The sequence below is a fragment of the Balaenoptera borealis genome (assembly GCF_965194805.1).
Source record: "Balaenoptera borealis genome assembly, chromosome: 10".
Lineage (NCBI taxonomy): Eukaryota > Metazoa > Chordata > Mammalia > Artiodactyla > Balaenopteridae > Balaenoptera > Balaenoptera borealis.
Window position 1 is genome coordinate 69,293,755 of NC_138874.1, and position 23,149 is coordinate 69,316,903.

At 46.3% G+C, this 23,149-nt stretch overlaps 1 long non-coding RNA gene across 1 annotated transcript; it reads right to left on the bottom strand.

The window, feature by feature from the left end:
* Window positions 1–804: 804 nt before the first annotated feature.
* On the bottom strand, window positions 805–10,162 carry LOC309635484. The gene is made up of 2 exons (XR_014248853.1): window positions 1,758–10,162; window positions 805–1,435 (listed from the first exon to the last, which is right to left on the bottom strand). It is a non-coding gene; the product is annotated as an uncharacterized lncRNA (long non-coding RNA).
* Between the last annotated feature and the right edge of the window lie 12,987 nt (window positions 10,163–23,149).

A 23,149-nucleotide genomic window follows, 5' to 3' on the forward strand; every position in this document is an offset into this window, starting at 1 on the left:
TAATATTGATTTCTCTTCTAATTCAACTCAACTACTAATTCTTAATTTAATCTCATTCATACAAATGTTAGACTACTTGATATTGTCACATAGCTCATTGAGTGCTATTCACTTTTTTCAGTCTTTCTTTTGCTCATTTTGCTTCATTTTGTATTTGTGTAATTTCAATCCTTTTAATATTATTGAGGCTTGTTTTATGGCATTTGGTATATTTTAATAAATGTGCATGTGAAAATTATATATTGAGTAGAGTGTTCTATGAATTTAAATTAAGCTGTTGATAATGTTTTTAGGTTTTCTACATTCTTACTGATTTTCTTCCTATTTATTGAATCAATGACCAAAAGAGGCATGTTTGTATTTCGAAATATAATTGTCGATTTATTCATTTATTTTAGCTTTTTTGTTTATTTCTTCATGTATTTTGAAGCTTTGTTATTGGGTATGTATGTATTTAGTATATTTATGTCTTTGTAATGTCCCTCTTTATTGCTTGTAATATTCTTTGTGTGATATTAATTTAGCCATTCTAGCTTTCTTATGATTGGTGCCTCCATAGTATATCTTTCTACATTCTTTTACTTTATTTTGTCTGTGTCTTTATGTTTAAAGTGGGTTTCTTGTATACAGCACATTGTACAGTATTGCTTTTCTATCCAGTCTGATACTTCTGCCCTTTAACTAGAATGTTTAGACCATGTACATTTATTGTACTTATTGTTATGATTGGGTTTAAGTCTACTATCTTCTATTTGTTTTCTACTTGTACCAACTGTTCTTTCTTTTTTTACTGCTTATTTTGGATTTTCTTTTTTTTTTTCTTTTTTTTTTTTGCCGTGCACGCGGCTTGCAGGATCTTAGTTCCCAAACCAGGGATTGAACCCGGGCCCTTGGCGGTGAAAGTGCAGAGTCCTAACCACTGGACTGCCAGGGAATTCCCTTGATTAATTTTTTATGCTTCCATTTTACATCTTCTATTGGCTTACTAGCTCTACCTCTTTGTTTTATTAGTTTTAGTGGTTGCTGTAGCACATACAATATACACCTTTAACTTTTCACAGTCTACCTTCAAATAATACTATATAACCTAATGTAAATTGTAAGAATCTTACAACAGCACACTTCCATTTTCCTTTTTCCACCCACTTTCACACATTTTACTTCTGCATTTGTCATGACTCCCAACCATTTATGGTGCCATTCCTTCCTGTCTATAGATCAAGGTTTCCATGTGTTTCATTTTCCTTACATCCAAAGAACTTCCTTTAACATTTCTTGTGGTATGGGCCAACTGGTGACAAATTTACTCAGCTTTTGTTATTGTTGTCTGAAAAGATTTTTATTTTATCTTCTTTTGTAAACAATATTTGGTACATATGTATTCCAGGTTGATCATGTTTTTTAGCACATTAAAAATGTACCATGGGGGGCTTCCCTGGTGGCGCAGTGGTTGAGAATCTGCCTGCCAATGCAGGGGACACGGGTTCGAGCCCTGGTCTGGGAAGATCCCACGTGCCGCGGAGCAACTAGGCCTGTGAGCCACAACTACTGAGCCTGCGTGTCTGGAGCCTGTGCTCCGCAACAAGAGAGGCCGCGATAGTGAGAGGCCCGTGCACCGCGATGAAGGGTGGTCCCCGCTTGCCGCAACTGGAGAAAGCCCTCACAGAAACGAAGACCCAACAAAAATAAATAAATAAAAATAAAGGAATTCCTAAAAAAAAAAAAAAAAAAAAAAAAATGTACCATGGCCTTATGACTTACATAGTTTCTGAAAAGTTTTCATTAATTCTTATCTTTATTCCTTTGTTTCTTTTTTCCTCTGGCTAATTTTAAGATTTTTCTGTTAATAATATTTTGGCTTTCAGCTATTTGATTATAATGTGTCTTGATTCTGGTGCTGGTGCTGGTGGTGATGTGCGTGTGTGTAGTCATCCTGTTTCGTGTTTGTTGATGTTTTTGGATAGTATTTATCGCCCATGGAAAAAATTTTGACCACTACTTCTTCAAATATTTTTTTCTGTATTATTATTTCTCCTTTCTTTCTGGGTTTCCAATTAGAACTATGTTAGACCATTGGATACTGTCCCACAAGTCACTAGACTCTGTTCACTTTTTTAAGGCTTTCTTTTTCTCTCGTTTCATTCTGAATAGAATCTATTCCTGTCTCTTCAGGTTTACTGATTGTTTTCTTCATTGTTTAACGTGCTTTTAATTCCATCCAGTGATTTTTTTTCATCATAGGTATTGTTTTTCACCTCTAGGAGTTTCATTTTGCTCTTTTTTTCCTATCTTTCGTCTCTTTCTTTTTGTGTTCATGCTTCCTCTCCTTATTATGTTCATGTTTTCTTTTAAATACATGAAATAGCTATAATAGCTGTTTTAATATTCTTATTTGCTAGTTCTATCAAATCTATCATTGAGTCTATTTGTATTGACTGATTTTTCTCCTAGTTACAGATCACATTTTCTGGTTTCTTCTATGTCTAGTAAATTTGGATGTTAACCATTGTTTTACATTGTTGTGTGTCTTATTTTTGTTTTCTTCCTCTACAGGATGTTGGGCTTTGTTCTCATAGTCAATGAGAACAGCTTGATCCTTCAGTTCAGCTTGATCCTTTTGAGGCTCCTCTACAGTGTCATTAAAGTGTGTTTAGAGAGGCCTATATTCTAGGGATAGTTGAGCCTTTTTACTAAGGCATGGCCCACTTAGAGCCCCAAGTGATGGATTAGATCTCTCTATTCTGGCTGGTCAGAACTCAAATGTGTTCCAGTTTTTTGTGAGTTTGGGGAACCATTCAGCTCATAGCTTCCTGGTTGGTCTCCAACCAGCCTCATGAAGTTTTATCCCATACATTCACATGTTAGTATTCAGCAAAGATTCATGGAGGTATCTATGGAGATTTCTGGAATTCTTTTTCTGCATAATCTACTCCTCTCTGAACTCTGCCCTGCAATTTCCAGCCACCTCAGATAATCCTGAACTCTGGCTCTTCATCTAAGCAAGATTGTTGGACTATGTTTGGACTCCTCTTCCTTACTCTATAGTTTGAAATATGCCTCCAGGCAGAAAGCTGTGGTGATCATAGGGCTCAACTCATTTGTTTCCTTTCTCTCAAGTATCACAGTCGTGGGACTTCCCTGGTGGCACAGTGGTTAAGAATCTGCTTGCCAATGCAGGGGACACAGGTTCGAGCCCTGGTCCAGGAGGATCTCACATGCCACAGAGCAACTAAGCCATGCGCCATAATTACTGAGGCTGTGCTCTAGAGCCTGCGAGCCACAGCTACTGAGCCCACGTGCCACAACTACTGAAGCCTGCGTGCCTAGAGCCTGTGCTCCACAACAAGAGAAGCCACCACAATGAGAAACCCACGCACTGCAACAAGAGTAGCCGCCGCTCGCTGCAACTAGAAAAAGCCAGCACACAGCAACGAAGACCCAATGCAGCCAAAAATAAGTAAATAAAATAAATAAATTAAAAACAAAAAGTATCACAGTGTGTGTTGCCTGTTATTTGATGTCTGAGATCAATTTCACATATTCTGTCCAGTTTTTTGTTTAATTGGTCTCTTGGCAGAATGCTAAATCTGGTCCTTTTCATTCCATTACAGCCTGAAGTGAAAGCCTGTCATTTTTTTTGACAATTTGTTTCTAGAGTTTTCGTTTTGTTATTAATTTTTTTCCATGCAGAAATGTCTAGATTTTATGTAATCAAATTGATTGAATTTTAGTCTATGACTTCTGAATTTTGAAGAACTTTGAAATTAAAAAGGATGTCCCCACTCCAAGTTTAGGAAGGCATTCTAGGCCATTGCTTCACGCTGATTCTAATCTTGTTTTCCATGCAATTCATGTCGCTGTAACCTTGACTTGAACACTTCTAATCTCTTTGCCAGGTCATATTTGTCCTGCTTGTCCCCAGGGAAGTGGAAATTTTATCTCAAATGTGTGAAGTGGGGTTAATTTGGCATTTTACCTACAGTTCCCCAAAACAGTTATTTATGGCATAAGCTAGATGCCCTGAGTTCTTTTGGGCTTTATTTTTGACATCCAAGGCAATGGAAAGCTTTGGGGATTCTAAAACCCTTTCTATCAAAGTGGTGTCTTTGTCACAAATTCTAAAAGCCTATTTTAGAACTCAAAGAGTTCTTTGATACCTATGCCCATTTGAAGTAATTGACCTCTCTTGAGACAGGATTGGGAGACGGGCCTAGCTGATTGGTCTGGGGAGGGCCACAAGGCACTAGGAATTGAAAAGGGAAAAGCACAAAGATCAATGTATCAAAATATTTTTCTACCACACCCTCTGTCTTCTGCACTTTCTGACACACCAGCAGATTAACACCATCAAAAGAGCAAATAAAGTTAGCCTGATACTGTCTCTTCTTCATTCTGGGGTTCACTGCCTTTTTAGGTCAGCTCACAAACCAACCTCTCCAAAAACTCAGTCTACAATATGACCTTGGGCCTGCAGGAAGTTCACTATGGAGAATTCTTTTTTGGAAACTGGAAATGGTAACCAACTAGTTTTGTTAGCTTATTTGCAAGTTTTCCAGAATGTAATTCATCAGAGCAGGAGACCTGTATTATTTAGAACAGTTTTCTTATTAATGCTGTCACCCATCTTTGGATCAACTCTCTTTTGGTGAACTTGGTTCTGTACTTTTCAGTACCATAAACAAGGCCTTTCTCGCAGTCATCTATCAATATCATGTCTTTAGTTTCCAACAGAAGACTCCATTTCTTGCTCCGTAAATTATTTGCAATCAAGTTTTGTATTCCCTGTCTTATTTGAAACATCAGTTGAATTTACCAATTTTATATGCCTTTTAAAATATTAAGCTGCTTTTCCTTCTGGTGGGGGGGGGCTGGATTTTTTTTTCTAGTGGGCAGGACTCTTCCCATTAGGAAAAGTGACCTATTAGCATAAAAGTGAAGCAGAAAGCTTATCCTGAGCTTGGAAAGTAAGACACTGAGTGCCCCACTGTCGACAGAGCTGTAGGAGTATTTCCTGACTTGGCAGCAGAGCCATGGGACTCTCAGGCGGAGAGCTCTGCTGCTGGATTCATAGAGTCCAAGGCAGCAACGGGTCTCACCTCCCACCCAGCACCCCATTCTGGCCAGCTGATTGCCCAGCCTCTCGCTGTTGTCCTGGAGCAAAGGTCAGGAAACTCAGCCTGTGGGCCAAATCTGGCCTGCTGCCTTTTTGCAAATAAAGTGTTATTGGAACACAGCCGTACCCATTTCTTGTCGTATTATTTATGACTGCTTTCATACCACAGTGGCAGGGCTGGGCAACGGCAACATGGACCATATAGTCCACAAAGACTAAAATATTTAATTACTGGCCCTTTACAGAAAAAGCTGGCCAAACCCTGTCCTAGCACACTGGAACTATGAGGGAATTTTGGTATTCTCCTTTTTCTAGGTTATTCCAGAGCCCTAACCTGGCATCAAGGAGTGATTATTGCCCTCAAACCCCTTGGCTCCTCCATCCTGGCTGATTCCCATTTCCTACTTGCTAACAAAGCAGAGCATCTTAGTTTGAGTAGACCCAGGAGCAGATTCTGACCTAAGGATTTAAATGAAAGTAATTTATTTGGGAAAGGCTCCCTGGAAACCCCATTAAGGGTGTGGGAAAGTAAGTTAGGGAAGGAAGTCAATATACTATGTTATCAAGCAAATTACCATTGTGGGCAACAGGAGGTCAGTCTGGTATGGAACTCTGGAAGTCAGTGTAGAACAGCTGGCTCAGTGTTCTGCCAGCTGAGGAGTGAGGGAGCTGGGGTGTTTATACACCAACTCCTGCCTATGATTAAGTAGAGGGCTGCCACCAGGAGGGATGAACTCTCTGTCACTTCTGGACTGTTTTTGAAGGCAGAGTGGGCTCTAGAGAATGCTCTCAGGCAATTAGATGCACATACCAGCATTCAGAAGTCAGGCCAGCATACAATGAAATGAGAAAGTTAAGAGGGTACAGGTAAGGTAGCATCTGCTACAGGAAAATACAGAATACCAAGGTGACTGCCGGAAGATACTCAGGGCAAAGGGGATGGCTCTCAGAAAAAGAAAAACAAAAAGTTCCTTGTGAAACATCTAGTTGAAGAGAAGTGAGCACTCACTTCCGACTGTGTGATCCCGGCCAAGCTCCCTACACTCCTGGGGGTTCAAGGGGCCCACCTGTAAGACTGAGGTGAACTGACTGACCTCCTCCCTGACCTGGTGAGGGGCAGTGTTTTGTTTTGGCAAAATTTATGCACAGCAATTTATTTAACACAGTTTCACTGTGGGAATTTCACAAGCTAAGAGCATACAGGATAATGTCTCTTAATAAGCCAATAACGAAATAACATACCCCAAACCACTGACAGATTAATCACACTATTGTTCCAGGCAAGGGGAGAGGAAAGGAATAAAGTCCAAATTCAGCATGAGATGTACCTTTATACAAGCTGGGAGGGGACAGATGACTTAGCCAACTACTAGCTGATGTCCACCTGCCAGCACAAAAGTCAAAGTCCCTTGTTGCTAGAGCACATTGCTAGGGAACGAAGGCACTGTTGTTGTTGGGCAAGATGGCCTCCTTGGAGGAGCCGCTGAGAGGCTTTCCCTACTGCCAGTAAAAGACTCACCCTTATCTCATAGGAGCTCATGTCTAACAGTCCCCCAGACTACTTAGATCAGCAAAGGGCTGCCTGCCCAGACGCTGATAGCCCCACAAACACTCAGTATTTACAGGCATACCTCGTTTTATTGCATTTCACTTTATTGCGTTTTTCCACAAATTGTAGGTTTGTGGCAACATTTTGCTGTCAAATGATGATTAGCATTTTTTAGCAATAGAGTATTTTTAAGTTAAGGTATGTACATTTTTAAGATATAATGCTCTTGCACACTTAATAGACTACAGTTTAGTGTAAACATAACTTTCATATGCACTGGGAAACCAAAAAAAAAGTATGACTCGCTTTATTGCAGTGGTCTGGAACTGAACCTGCAATATCATCTCTGGGGTATGCCTGTGTCAGTTCTTCACATGTTCTTATCAATAAGCTCCCACTGGGGCCCCTCAGCAGCTGAGCTACTGAGTGCTTACCAGTGACAACAAACAAGATGATGACTTCCTGACACTACTTACTTCATTCTTATATCAAAACAATTTTACCTCTAAAAACAACTTTTTTTTGGTCTTTGCCATAACCAAGTAGATTAAAATAACTTCACTTCAGTCATAAACAAGTGGGTTTGAAATCATATCAGACCCATTCACAACAGGCAAATAACTCATGAAACATCCAAAGATATAGGGATTAAAGTGTTGGAATATTTGTTTTCTCCCCAGATGGAAACTCTATTATTTTTACTGACCATAATACTAAGAAATATTACAAAAGGTTTTTTTTTAATCCAAAAGAGTAGAAATAGGAAATTTTAAATCCTTCCCAAAGCTAGCCACTTGCAAAAGTTTAATGTGCTCTATAACTTTCCAGATTTTCTATGTATATATAGATTTCTATTTTTATATAGAAGAACTCACAGGAACATACTAGTTTTTAATCTGCTTTTTTTTACTTGACAATATATTGAAGATCTATTGGCATACATGAAGAGGTATGGATCTGGGCTTCCCTGGTGGCACAGTAGTTAAGAATCTGCCTGCCAATGCAGGGGACACAGGTTCGAGCCCTGGTCTGGAAAGATCCCACATGTCATGGAGCAACTAAGCCTGTGCACCACAACTACTGAGCCCGTGTGCTGTAACTACTGAAGCCAGCGTCTAGAGTCCATGCTCCGCAACAAGAGAAGCCACTGCAATGAGAAGCCCGCACACCACAACGAAGAGTAGCCCCCGCTCGCTGCAACTAGAGAAAGCCCGTGTGCAGCAACAAAGACCCAACACAGCCAAAAATAAAAAAAAAAAACAAAGAAACAAAAAAACAGGTATGGATCTATTGTATCTTTTTTAATAGTTATACGGTATTCCATTGTGTGCTTATACCATAGTTTAACCAATATACTCTTTTTTTTTTTTAACCAATCTACTCTTGATGGACTTTTATGATTTTTCCAATTTGCCTATAAAGAAAATAGTACTACAAGGAAAATCCTTGTATATCTGTCTCTGCTTAGTTGGGCAGGGGTTTCCACAGGATGAATTTCTGGAATTGGAACTGCTTGATCAAAGAGTATACACACTGGGACTTCACTGGTGGCACAGTGGTTAAGAATCTGCCTGCCAATGGAGGGGACATGGGTTTGAGCCCTGGTCCGGGAAGATCCCACATGCCGCAGAGCAACTAAGCCCGTGCACCACAACTACTGAGCCTGTGCTCTAGAGCCTGCAAGCCACAACTACTGAGCCCACGTGTCACAACTACTGAAACCCGCGTGCCTAGAGCCCGTGCTCCACGACAAGAGAAGCCACCGCAATGAGAAGCCCACATGCCGCAATGAAGAGTAGCCCCCGCTCACCACAACTAGAGAAAGCCTGCACACAGCAACGAAGACCCAACACAGCCAAAAATAAAAATAAATAAATTAACTGATTTTTAAAAAAAAGAGTATATACATTCAACAATTTTTAAACTATTCTCAATTGAAAGACTGTATAAAATTACACACCTAGTCATAGAAAGTGAGGGCCAGTTTCATCTAAAACTGGGCATTTTTAACCTTTTGTGAATTGTATTTTTCATCTCTTTTGCCCATGTTTCAATTGGGGTTCTCATTTTTTATTTGATTTATATGAGCTCTTTATGTATTAAGGATAATACACCACCAAGATACTGACAAAGTCAACAGTAAGCTCTTACTGATGAAATGACCAGACACGACATCACTTGCTTAAATCTACATATCTAAAATTTATAAAAAGAGCTCAGTGGTGCCAGGATACCCCATAAAGGGATTAGAAGCATTCTGCAGAAGAGATGAGGAATAAGATAAATTCCCAGTTTCCCCAAATCCTCTCCTGGACCCCACAGTTGCAGAAAACAAAATCTGTGCCTGGGGGTTGCATCATGCCTCTGGAAACCCAGTTGCCCCTCCTCCAAGGCCAGCTTCTGTGCTGAAGCATTTCTGCACCTAGTTCCGTCTGACCCGAAAGCTCCTCATCAATTTGGGGATGAAATTACATACAATCTGACTACAGAGTGTGGTACCACAAAGGCTGGGCCAAGTGCATTTCTTGACCTTCTTGCTGCATCACTCTTTGTAACATTAAAAGGTAATTGTTTAGGAGCAAATGGACAAAGGCAAAGGAGAGGGCAGGACCAGAGGGCTTTATCTCCCTTAATCCCCATCAGCTCCCCTCAGGCCATTCTCCTCCCCTCCCCTCATTACTCAAATAGGTAGTTACAATATATAAAATTTTTGTTGCTTTGCAGAACAACAGAAATGTGTAATTAAAAGCAACTTTGGAAAACTGCAATTTGTATTGATCTGTAATACACTATTTAAATGAAAAAGTTGTGCAGCCCTACGCACATGTTGCTTGCAGCAAAGCCCCTTGTGCCTCTTCTGGAGTCTCTAAAAGGTGACCTGGGCTACCCAGCTGGGGTGGGCAAGTCTGGCTCTGGGGCTGGAAACTGGTGGAGGGGAGTGTGAGGAAGAGCTCCCTCCCTGGCAAACCCTGGGCACCTCCAAGCACCCTTATCACCTCTCACCAGAGTCACTTGTAAATGACAAAAAGAGGCACAGAGTATCTGCTTGAAATGATACACCGGGTCCTGGCTTGCAGCCCCCGACCTGCCCTGTCCCTTCTGTGCCTGTGGTAGGATTGGGGGCAAAAACAGGCAGCCCCTTCAAGTGATGGGTGTGTGTGGTAAGAGCCCGCCGACCCCGATGCTGACCACCTGCGACGCACGGGTTTGAAGTCTCCAATCACTAACCTCCGCCAGTCCGTCTTCACCTGTGTTTCTCTTTAGGAAGTCGATTTTAGTTCAGCCTTTGGAACGTGGGTTTCAACATCATGATGCATTCATTTCTGAATAGAAAATTTGAAAACAGAGAGTCTTTGTTCCATCTTTAAAAACTTGATGAAAATATATCTAGCAGATATTAAACCATTTATTTCCCTGCTGCAAAGCTGGGCCTATCAAATTTTACAGACTCTGTGGAGATGAACTGTGCTCCAAGGACAAAGACATATTCTGGTTTTCCAGTGGGCCCTGGCCAGGCCTGAAGTGAGCACAGGGAGTCTGCTGCCCCCAGCTGCCCCACCTCCCAAAAGAAGACTGGGGCGCACCTTCAGGTCAGCAGGAAACCACATGGGCTGTTCTGTTGCTATTTGACTTATTTTCCCCCACCCTGTGGCTTCTGACTAACATTTTGCATTTTCAACATATTTGTGCACATGAAAGACCCCTTTTACAGATGCAGTCACTGAGCCCCAAGAGCTGCGGCGTCTGGGCCCAGGTCCCGCAGCAAGGTGGCACCAGAGCTGGGATTGGAGGCCGAGCTCCAGGAGGGCCAGGAAGCGAGAGGACAGGAGGCCGGTAGTCTTCCAACCCTTCCAGGGGTTTCCAGCATTTTCTAGTCGTCCTAACACTGGGGCCTCTCCATGTCCCTGAATTAAGTGCTTCACGGAGGTAAAGAGCACCCCGGGGTGGGAGGGGCGTACGGGGTTGTGGCACTGCGGCTCCTGTGCACAGAGGCGCACCGCTGCTGACGGAGGCCTCCCGCCGCCAGCTGCCCTCCTAAGCGCCCTGCAGAATCCTCTCCCCCCACCCCACGTCTGCACACTGTGCCGCGGGAGCCAGCACCATCACAGCCATCCTGTGCCAGAATGGCCTACAAGGAATCCTGTATCAGCATTCAAACACCGCCTCCTCCCTCGGGCCTTTCAGTTGGAACCACTCGTCAGAACAATTAATTAGTTATCCGTGTGTCTCTCTGTCTCACCATGGGCTCCTGGAAGGCAGGAACTATTTCTTGTCTCTCTTGTAAACCCCGTGCCCGGCACAGGAGGGCCCAGCATCGCTCCCACTCCTTTTTGTGGCTAGTATCCCGCCGGGCCTCTACCTTTCTTGAGGAGCCGCAATGCCACCCAGTGGCGGGCTGGCTGTACTGAGGATGCCGGCCGAGGGCTCTTCCGCTCCACCCCCTGCTGGTGGAGGCCGGTTACTGCAGGAGTTGAAGGTGATCGATGGGTCACCTTCTCGGCAGGGCCCTCCAGCGCTCCACAGCCAAGGTTAAAATGGGGGTGGAATGTCAGAGAAGCAGGCCCAGGGCCTTTGGGATCCTTGGGCACAGAGATTCAGCTCTAGGTTGCTGTATCTGCCTGAGGCTAACGTTGTTCTTCCCTTCCTGCTGTCCTTCCTCCCTTCCCACTCTACGAAAATGCACTTCCAGGCTCAGCTCAGACACCGCCTTCTTCCTTTTCCCCTCATATGCATGCAACCACAAGAATCTAGCTTATTCAGCCTAGATTCACATCCCAGCTTTGCCCATTATCTGTTGTGAGACTACAAGCAAGTTACTTAATTTCACTGGCTTCAGTTTGTTTATCTACAAAATGGAGAATAATAATAGTACCGGCCCTGCTGGATTGTAAGGAATAAATGAGTCCTTACAGGTAAAGTATGTGCAAGTGTTGTGCCTGTTTAGTTGGTGCTACTATTCCTCAGTCAGTTTCACTGCCTGGAGACAAGGACCAGGTCTAATCCATTGCATCCTCACAGGGCTGGCATGGCATATGGCAGGAACTCAAAAGCTGCTGCACCTGCCAAATGCATGGGAACAGTCAGCCTTTGACTTTGGTCATAGTGAGCAGTGGAGATGCGGGAAGACCTTCATCCTAGTCCTGGCTGTGACACTTTATCATTGTGTATCCTTGGACATGCCACGCCCCTCCCTGGGCCTCAGTTTCCTTATGAATAAGTTAGGATATACTGAAGGAGGGACTATGCCATGGTGTGAATACTAGGAGCAGGGATCATAGGGGTCATTTTGGAGGCTGCCTACCACACAGACTCCTTAAAAATAGATAGAAAAATGTTTTTATAATCTTGGTAGCTAAGCATGTCAATAAATCCAGAAGGCGAAAAAGAAATATTGATCATTTTATCTACTGTATGGTAAAAGACATGACCAATACTTCATTTCTCTCTTTTTAAATATATATATAGCTTCCTGGTTTTCTTTTGTAAAATTGCTTCTCTCTTATTGTGTGCAGTGTTGGTGGCTGTGATAGTCTGGGTATGCTAGCCACTGTAAAAACAACCTCCAAAACTCAGTCTCAATCCAGCAAAGGTCTCTTTCTGATTCATGCCAGAGGTGTCCAGTTGGGTGACTTTCCTGCAAGCAGACAGGGAGCCAGGCTCTCTGTATCCAGTGACTCAATGGTCCCCAGGGCTCTTGAACTCTTCTCCTGCATCTGGCCAGCTGATGTGTAATGGGGGAACGTGGAGGGTTGCATGAGAAGTTTAAGGGCCAGCCCTGGAAAAGGCACACATCACGTCTACCCACATTTCATTGGCCAGAATTAGACATCTTGATGCCAGGGACTTGGAAAATGTAGCTTTCTTTACTGTGTGCCCAGGAGAAAAACAAATCAGTTTGGTGAGCACGTGATTTTGTGTCTGCCATGTGGACCTGGAAGTCAGGATTTCTGTTCTTCACCAGCCCAGGCTTGGCTGTCCAGTGGAAGGATTCTTTCTTTTCAGGACTTCGAACCATGAGCCAAGTGACTCCAGGACTGAATCAACTGGGGGAATTACTGGAACTCAGCACGTGAGCCTGCAAGGTCTCTGGGTCGGTCAGGTGTTATTAACCCCTCATCTCCTCTTTTCCCAGGGAAGTGCTGCCTTGTATAAAGAAGTGCTAAGTTACATTCCATGCACAGTTTCAACATCGTTAGAAACTTCTAAAATGCTACCCAAGGGAATTTTGCTGAATATCCTTCAATTTGCCTCCCCAGATGGACCCTTGACACTTCACCTTGCTCTGTTTCTCGGAAGCAGGTCCGAATGCACTGCATCACGAGTGCCCTGGCCCTCTAACTTCCAGTTGGGTTCGGTCAACAGGAAGCACCAGCAGGAGATCCAGAAAGTGGAGTCCCTGGAGAATGTCATACTTAAAAGCAAAGAGAATAGTGTAATCATCCCCCAAGTACTCAGCAACCAATTATCAATTGTGGCTAATCTTGTTTCCTCTTTACTTTCCCCTTCAACACACACACACACACACACACACACACACACACTTCCTCTCTGTCTCTTTCCCAACCTCTGCTGCTGGGTCATTTTAAAGTAAATTGCAGATATTATGTATCTTTAAGAAAAGCACTCAGGAATTCCCTGGTGGTCCAGTGGTTAGGACTCCACACTTTCACTGCCGAGGGCCGGGTTTGATCCCTGGTCAGGGAACTAAGATTCCCACAAGCCACGTGGCACGGCCAAAAAAAAAGACTCTTTTAACATAAACACCATTCTATTACTTCATCTTTAAAGCAAATAATCATTTCTTAAAAACGTCTAATATCCAGTCACAGATAAAATTTCCCTGATTGTCTCCAAATGTTGGTTTGAGTCACACACTGCATTCTGTTGACATGACTTATATTTCCTTTAATCTATCAAAGTTCCCCCTCCTTTTTTTTTTTTTTTAAATGACTCTCTTTTACTCTTTATTTATTTATTTATTTACTTATGGCTGTGTTGGGTCTTCGTTTCTGCGCGAGGGCTTTCTCTAGGTTGTGGCAAGTGAGGGCCACTCCTCACCGCGGTGCGCAGGCCCCTCACTATCGCGGCCTCTCTTGTTGCGGAGCACAGGCTCCAGACGCGCAGGCTCAGCAATTGTGGCTCACGGGCCCAGCTGCTCTGCGGCATGTGGGATCTTCCCAGACCAGGCATGTGGGATCTTCCCAGACCAGGGCTCGAACCCGTGTCCCCTGCATTGGCAGGCAGACTCTCAATCGCTGCGCCACCAGGGAAGCCCACCCCCTCCTTTTTTTTAAATCTAAGGAACCCTTTTAGATCCTTTGTTCGTAACCTAACCTGCTGTGACCATGTCACAAGTCCCAGGGTCATTTGCTTTTCCCACCCTTTAGTAGACAGTGCTTTGGGTGTTCCCTTGGTGTTATACCAGTCTCACACCTCCACAGAGTGGTCAAGTGGGTCCCCATTTCCACCTACAATAAGTGCACCATCTGAAAACTTATTTCCTTGAGACCTTTTTGATGGTAAGTGGGGAGCTGGAATTCTCAGGCTTTTTGGTTTTCTGTTCTCAAGAAGTGACTTTTTCAAGAAACCTGTTGGATGACTCAACAGGAGGCTCTCGGGTGGTAAACACACTGGGTTGTTTCACAAAATGTGGAATGGACAAAGAAACATTTATAGATTGAAGTATCACTTTGAAATATGGTTTAAAACATGAGTAAATTAATAAACTAGATGAATGCAGACGTAACTATTTCTTCTATATTTCAAAAGTTTTATATATTCATGATGAACAAAAATTGAGGTATTTTGATGAAGAGTTGTCATGCGTTGGGTTGCATAAGGTGCTTTTCCAGTTACAGAAGGACAGACTCATTTCCTAAGAAGACTGCCTCCCCTTGTCCCTCTACATTTTTTTATTTTGTGAAGTTACTTCTCCTTCCACTGCCCTTGATCAGGTGTCTCACTTTCTCCACACAAAGAACTCTGAACATGCTCTGGATGTGGTCCCTAGTTATTGGCCATCCTTGGATACCACCAGCTCTGTCCCCTTTTATCTGGGTCTCTGCTGGGTTCTCACCGATTCACTTCCCCTAGCTGCACACACCCTTCATGCCAGCTGGTAGCAATCGCTCAAGTGCAGGAGACAAGGCAAACACAGTCTCAACAACCTCAAGCCTTAGGAAGCAGGAGTTAACTTCCTTTTTGTTTCCTCTGTGGCCAGGAGGGATGCTCCAGCGGCTTCTACTTGGCTTTTCCTGTTACAATAGACCTACTCTTTAAGTCAGGGAGCAGTTCCATGGCAATCAGGCCATCTGACAATTCAGAAACTGGGGAAATGACCCTGATGATTGCTGCTTCACAGGGCCTGCTGTTGACTCTAGCCAAAATTTCAGTTATCCTCTGATGCTCTTAAAGCCCTGAGTGGTGGACCAAGCTGGTGGTCTACGTATCAAGGAACTGGTTTTATCTCAGAGCTAGGGTTGATTGTAACTGAAAGTTTGGGAGGGCGGTTCCTCTTTACCTGGTAGAGTTACCTGGCAAAATCACCACAGGTTCCTCGGTGGAAGACTAGGAAAAAGTGCATAGTATGTGCTTGTGCTGTTAAAGCTGGTCAGGGGCCTCTTAAGTCTGGAAATGGGCTCATGAGGGGCTGCAACTCGAGTAAAATTGGGCCTCTATTCCCCAGACCCAGAGTACATTCAATTATACAGTTCATCTGCTGCTGAATTATGCTGTTGACCAAATATTTCCTGCTCTCCACCTTCGGGGGTCCTGGTGGTTTGCGCTTCCCGGCCACCTTGTGGTTGGGTGGGGTACTACATGATTAGTTCTGGCCAATCTGCTCTGAGCAGAAGTGTGTCACTTCAGGGACAGAACATCTAATTGCTGATTTGTCACCCTCTAGAACAATCCCTCTGCTTTTGAGTCTGGCAACATTCAAGATCATGACTGCTCCATCAGCCTATATCCTAGAGTGACAAGGTATAAAGTGAAGAGGACCTAGCAACTGGCAATAGATATACAGCATGAACAAGAAATAAACCTTCGTAGGGTCTTCCCTGGAGGTCCAGTGGTTAAGACTTTGCCTTCCAGTGCAGGGATGCAGGTTCAATCCCTGGTCGGGAAGCTAAGATCCCACCTGCCTCTCAGCCAAAAAACCAAAACATAAGACAGAAGCAATATTGTAACAAACTCAATAAAGACTTTAAAAACGGTCCACATCAAAAAAAATCTTTAAAAAAAGTAAATAAATAAACTTTCATTATTTTATGTCATTCAAATTTTGACATAATCTAGCATACTTTGATTGATACAAAAATTGATGCTGAAAGACTGAGGGTGTCTTAACAAAATCTGACTTTTGTGACATTGATTAAGGGGGCAAGGAAGATGATTTTGGAAGCTATTTTACATGGGTACATTTGACAAAACCATCACCTACAATAACTTGGAAGGTAGACAATGAACCTAGTAAGCTTGTAGCTCCAGGAGAGGGAGACTAGAAAACAAAATGTTAATAGCAGGTGTTGGTCAGTGTTGGCTGCAGCCTGACACACCCACATCCCTGAGGCACAGGGGATGCTTGGACCCTCATTGGAGGGAGCTTCCTGAGCTGGGCACAGCCTTGTGGTACAGGCTGTGTCTGCCTAGTGCCCCCCGGTCCAGCCACCTGAGCCTGCAGCACACCTGCTCCCCCAATTCATGCTGCATGTCTCTTCCTCCTGTCCTGAAGCTTGTCCCCAGAGAGACACAAGCAGCTGAAGCCCCACTTGGCACCTCTGCATGCTTATTGGCCTTCCAGGCAGCCTGCGGAGTTGCGGGCTACAGGATGGCAGGTGGGGAGTGCCACTGGCTCCTGCCTACTGCCTGGCTTACCCCACAAGCTGTAGCCGGTGTTGAAGGTACACCACCATGGCCTTGGGATACAGCTCTTCCAACGCCTGCTGGGGCCGCAGGGGGCAGCACACACAAGTGCAGGGCTGGAGAGCTCCTGGCAAGGCCACCCAGTAAACACAGCAACAAGGGGATGGGAGTTCGTGGGTCAGTTCTTCTCCCCCCACCACCCCCCGCCCTGCCAACCCTGAGGCGGACTTTCTGGCATCGTGGTGGTTCCTATGGCCCCTCTGAAGATGGCTTACACAGCTGAGTGATTGCTGTGCTTATCACAGCGCTGTGGCCAACTCAGTCATGCCTTCCCTCCCTCTTTGCCTGCCTCACTCCTGCTTCCCTGGGATTCGCTCCCCCCAAGAAGTGTTAACATCTAAACTTTTGCCTCAGACTTTTCCAGGGAATTGAGGCTGAGGCAAAGCTCATTCTTCGCACTTGTTTTACAAAAATCACCCTGTGACATCAGCTCTGCTCAACACACAGGCACTTAGCACCTCCTCCTGTTTTCTGGGCACCAGGAGAGACCTCGGTGAACACAACAGGTACAGTCCTTCCCCCAGAGCCTTTGGTGGGAGGCGCCAAGGGAGACAAGGGGGACAAATTTCCCGTTATATAGGAAGCAGGAAAAGCAAATTCTAGAAGCCTTTACACTTATTGCTGGTCAGTTCTAAAACCTGTGAGCATGGAGAAAGGGAGCAGTGGCTAGATTTATAGGAAGTCTGCATGCCAGATAATATCTTTCCTGAAAGTTGACTAGAGTGGATGGGCAGGGGGGCTGGCGAGGTGAGTACTTGGGTCATGGTAGTCGTCTGAGAAGACATTGGCCAAAGACTCTTCCAGCAGCTTATGGTTCAGTTCGACCACACAGGCTGGAGGACAGGACACTCTGGTGGACTCAAGAGATGACAAATCTGGAATGTTAAACCTTCGAGAGGAAGGAACTCTCCTCCAGAGAGGGTGGAGCAGAAGCTGGGAGTCTACCTGTAATGATCTCTGGCCCTCCTTCCCACTCTAGGATCCTGTGTTTCACTGAGCACCAGCTGTCTTTCAGAGAATTTCAGTCCAATTACTTGCTCAATGTAGCAGAAATTTTTGGTGCTCTGCCCAGGTCCTGTGGTGCACATTCACCGGTCCTGTGTACCCACCCCCTTCTAAGGACTGGCATCTGGGTTTCCTCGTCCCTGGGGCTCTGGAGTGAGCTGGGAGTGCTTGAGAGTTTATGTCCCTCCAGGATAGCCTGTAGCCAAGAACTGCTAGTGAAGGAATGCTAAACTTCCTTGCCTTGAGGCTGGGTCAACTCTCAAAGGTAATTTACACACCAGAATTCCCAGAAGAATCAGGCAGAGTCTAGGACTTTGCCTGAAATGGCACCTTTGACTGCCATTCTGCTGACCCTACTCCTAGGTCTGGTTGAGCCCTTTCCACCCTGATATTTCAGTGTTCTTGAATCTGAAGTACCAAAAATTTCAAATCAAAAGTGGCAATAGGGTTGTCTGGGTAGGCCCTCGAGAGCTGGCCGAGAAGAATGCCCCTGCCCCTGGGGCTCTATGCAGATGGGCAGGGAGCAGGTCCTAGTGGCTGGCAGAGTGCAGTCAGGGCCTGCAGAGCTCCAGCCACAGTCCCTCCCCTTGTAAAGCTGGAGGGGCACAGGCAGGAAGTCTTTCCTGGGCCTCTCTCAGGTCAGCCCCAATCAAACAGCACTGGTACATGGTCTGGTTGGGAGCCAGCTCTGAGCACAGGATGGGAGGTCAGGTGCAAGAGCAGGGCAGAGGGGGAGGCAGGGAGCTGTCCTGGATGGGATATACTCCTGCTGATGTGGCCTTCAGTGAGGCACATACGTGCTCAGACGGGTGTCTCCACCCTTCTCAGGGGCGCATGAGGCCCCGTTCCAAGGGGAGGCTTTGTCACTCCTGGTGCCAGTTTCCTCCTCAAGGCCTAGCCCTGCCCCCACCTCCTGCAAACATCTGTCTTTGTGTCCTCAGCAGGTGCTGAACCCAGGATGGAGCTTTGCCTATGCCAGGGGGCTCAGAGGTATCTGAAGCCTCACACCCAGGCCCCCTGGATTCTGGCCTCTCCAGGGACACTAGCCAGAGGCAGGGGTAGCAAAACCTGTGATAGAGAGAAATGCAGCTCAACTTTCTTCCGTGAGTTTGAAAACAATATACTCAGGGATCCCCAGGCCTGGATTCTTTCTCATGGGGAAACATCATTTCTGTGCAACAGGTCTAAAGGTCAGAAACCTGAACACGAGGAAACGCTAATTCAGGGCTTGGCTGTTTGGGGGAGGGGTCTGAAGCTCTGATGGTGCTTTTTAATTAGACCTGAGGCTTGAGGAGGGAGTCGGGGGCGGGGAGAGGGTGGGTGTGCTTAAAAAACTTTTAGGTTTTTATGCTCAGGGTTCTATAAAATCCAAGTAATGTTTCCCCATCCTTCTGAACAAGATTCAGCACGTAAGCCTTTTATTTATTAATATGGAGATAAATAACAGCAAAAAAAAATACTAAAGGGTTGAAAATGGTTGCTTCCAGGAAGTAGAACAGGGGAGTAGGGGCGACTGGACTGGGCACTATTTTTGTATAAGCCTTTCAGTAAGATTTCATTTTCTTGTTTTTTTAGTATGATTTCAGTTCTAAAGGAAGTGCTGGTATTAATTAGATCACACAAATAAAAACTACAAAACAAGTCTAGGAATTCCCTTGCCCTGGCCCGTTCTCGGGGATTCATGGGGGCGGGGAGGGGCGGGGGTGGTGGGAGGAGGCAGTGAGCTCTCACTCTAATCCCGTCACTTGCTTACTCACCCCTGCCCACTGCTGCAGATGCCAAGTCCTGGAGCAGGAACTCCTGGGCGGGGTGTTGGGAGCAGCTGCCCTTCACGCTGGTGTGAAATCATAGCCTTCCCAGTCCTGTGGGAGAAGGTGTGAAGGTTTTGCTCTTAGAACTAGGATTCCGAAAAGCTTTTAGACGATCAGGAAAAGGCTGAGGCTCGTGGTGGAGATGACAGCCTCTTGGAGTGAAAAGGGCAGAGGTGCAGGCCTGGCTGGAGGGTCCAAGCTATGGGGCGTGAGTGGGAGCCTCTTTTTTTTTTTTTTCAAGTTTTAAAATTCTCCAATTTTATTTTATTTTTCTAACATCATTATTGGAGTATAATTGCTTTACAATGGTGTGTTAGTTTCTGCTGTATAACAAAGTGAATCAGCTATACATATACATACATCCCCATGTCTCCTCCCTCTTGCGTCTCCCTCCCACCCTCCCTATCTCACCCCTCTAGGTGGTCACAAAGCACCGAGCTGATCTCCCTGCGCCATGCGGCTGCTTCCCACTAGCTATCTGTTTTACATTTGGTAGTGTATATATGTCCATGCCGTGAGTGGAAGCCTCTTTTGTGTCAAATGGCAAGGGATGGGGGAGCCCCAGGCACTGGAAGTCAGCCCTGCACCTGGTTCCCACCTCTTGGCCTCTGTCTCCACCTCCACGCTCTGTCCAGCCCCCCCCTGGAAGGCCCAGCGGCTCCTGTCTCTCCAGTGAGGCGCTGCCCTGAGTGCAGCTCACCTGCTCAGACTGTCTCAGGGCAACTGGCACACCCCGAGGCTCTGGGTGGCCCAGGCCTCCTGCAGACTCTGCACTCTCACAGTGTTCGTCAGCTCTGCTGGCTGCAAGGACCGCAGTTTATCGGAGGAAAGGGGAAGGCAGGCCCTGCAGCCACGCACCAGGGCTCAGGGGTTGGGACGGATAATGGGGGCTCAAGGCCAGGAGGTTCTTGTCAGACTCTGGCTGGCTCGGCTGGCTCAGGGGACCCAGGCAAAGCTAAACAACCGGACCTGGCACAAACCAAGTCTCCCAGCAGAATGGCTAGTTCTTAAGACTCCCAGGCAGCCCTTGTCGGGGGGTGACCCAAGGGAGGCCACTTCCAGCCCCCGGAATTATGGCTCCCATCTCCTGGTCTCTGAATACCCCCCTGCCTTACCTTCTACTCCACTTCTACTCCACTTCTACTTTGCTGTGCCAGGGACCCCTTTGGGGTTCTGTGCAGCCTTAAAAGGAGCCCTCTTCCAGGAATTTTTTTTTTTTTGGCCGTGCCTCATGGCTTGCAGGATCTTAGTTCCCGGACCAGGGAATGAACCCGGGCCATGGCAGTGAAAGCGCCGAATCCTAACCACTGGACCGCCAGGGAGTTCCCCAGAATGTTTTCAATGCATGAAATAAAATACACAGAATTACAAAAGAAACCGATTGTAGTGAAATACTGTTACTAAAATATTAAATAATAAACTTGTGATGGAGTAATATGTGTGCTTCTTAACGAATCATCCAAAAGACCTGGTGGGGGCTTTAAGCAGACCCATAATTAGGAAGTAGTGATGAGCAAAACCAATATCACGCCATTGTCTGCAACAACTCTACGGTCGTAGAAAAGGATCAGTGATTTCCAATGGTGACAAAGCCATGGGCACTATTACTTGGGGTTTTGTCCACGTTCGTAATGAAGGGAACTGCTAAATTTCAGCTAGAGGTTAGTGCAAACAACAGTATCCTTTTTTTTCTCACCCGAGTTCATGGGTGCCCTGACCTCTACCTGCAGACCCTGGGCTCAGAACCCTGCCTCCTCCTCCTGGCCCCTACCTCATAGCTTCTACCCCTCACGCTCCTTGCCGCCAGACTCCTCTCCTGGGCTCCTCTGCCCCTCAGCATCAGGCACTGGACGCCCCTGCACCACCTCTTTTCCCCACTTTTCAGGGGCTCAGACAGGCTGGTTGAGGTCTGAATCCAGACCTTGCCCTGAGCAGTTGCAGGTTGGAGAGTGTTGGGCTGCACCCCTTGTAAGCCTGCACTTGCCCAGCTGTAACACCGAAGAAAGAGCCTGGAGTCAGCAACAGAGACATCAATGGTTTAATGGATGGGGGGATCTTACATGTCTGAAGCAAGGTCCTGGAGCAACACCCCACCAAGTGCAGCAGACAGTGGGCAAGACATGGTGGCAGTCTTCACTCCTAGGGGGGAAGGGTAGATTACCAGTTATAGGGGAATTGAGGTCAGCTGGGCTCACTAGTTACCAGAGAAACCAGCAGAGGGGCATGCCCCTCACGACCCCTTTGATGAGAACAATCACCAGCTGGGGCCTGGGGCGAGTACTAAGAAGGTCAGTCGTATGCGTAAAATATAGGTGAAGCAGGCACTGGTCGGGCAGGGGATGGACAGAGAGCAAGAGAACAGCCATCTTGAGTGGCTTGACCATACAGAGAGTTTGCAAAGCAGCGGCAACGTGCAGAGCAGACAGAGCAGAGAGCCAAGGTGGGTGGGAGGGCTGGGGTGGGGCCCACCTGTGAGTCCAGGTGTGTGCATGGATGGCACTGGCATAAAGATGTGAGTCAGTGCCTACCACTCTGTGTTCGGCAGCGTTTGTAAAAATCCCAATGCCTAGACCCCACCCCGGGCCAGCTAACACAGTCCCTGGAGTTGGGCTCCAGGTGTCACAATTTGTTAAACTCCCAAGTGACTCCAGTGTGCCTTGGGGGCTGGATGGGAAGGCAGAGGATGGGGTAGTGAGCAGGAGGAGAGGAGAGAGGCCTCAAAGGGCTCCCAGCTGTACATCTGTGTGCTGATGGGGAGCTCAGCCTGGAGCCAGAACTGGCCCGAGTAGGGAAGAAAAGACAGGACAGAGGACTGGGGCTCCCTGAAGGTTTCTGCCGAGTTTGACAGCCCTAATGTGGAGCGTGCCAGCCATCACCAGCCACTAACTTTGGCTGCCTGAAAACTGCTAGCAGCTCCTGGAATTAGCTGGTCTTCCAAAAGGAGAGAATGAGCACCTTCCCTACCAATCCGGTCACCGCCCTGCAAATAACTAACTCCTGTGGCCCCTGAAGGTGGGGAAGCTGGGACCTCTGGATGCCGTGGGGCTGGCCGTGCTTGGCCATGAACTCCCATTCATGCCAGCTCACTTCCCCTCTCTGGGAAAAGGGCTGTGACCCACATACCTGCCTTACCTCCTGCTGCTCCTCTGCCCCCTCCCAGAGGGTCTGGGTAGGGGCTCCCTCCACCACAAAATGGCCCATGACAAGAGCTGCCTGGGCCCCAGAGGGAGAAGGGAAGGCCCCGTAACCACCCCCAGCCTCAGGAACCAGGGGAAAGACCTGGGGGCTGACACTGCCGAAGACTGCTGTGTTCCAGGCACTGTGCCAGGTGGTTCAAGTTTCTTGTCAAATTTAATCATTGCCGCCAATGAGGCTGCCATTGCGATCTCCATTTTATAGGTAAGAAAGGAGGCTCAGAGGGCAAGAGTCAGCCAAGGTCACGTGGTTCCACACGGTGGTGCAGGCCGGGCTGACCCCAGTGTCCTCTGGTGATGATGCAGACATTAGTGCTGTACAGAATTTGCCCCCCCAGGCAAGGCAGCCCCTGCGAGCCTTGGGGAGGCACGCTAGTGTGCTCTACGCACTTTCTTACGAATGAAGCAGTTTTAGTACCTCAATCTATGGGTGAGGAAACTAAGTCTCAGAGATGTTCCTTGTCACTTCCCAGACCCTCACGGCAGCTAGGGGCAGCGCTGGGCTGGTGTGAGAGGGAATTCACAGTGTTTACAGCTTTGGGATTCTGCCGGC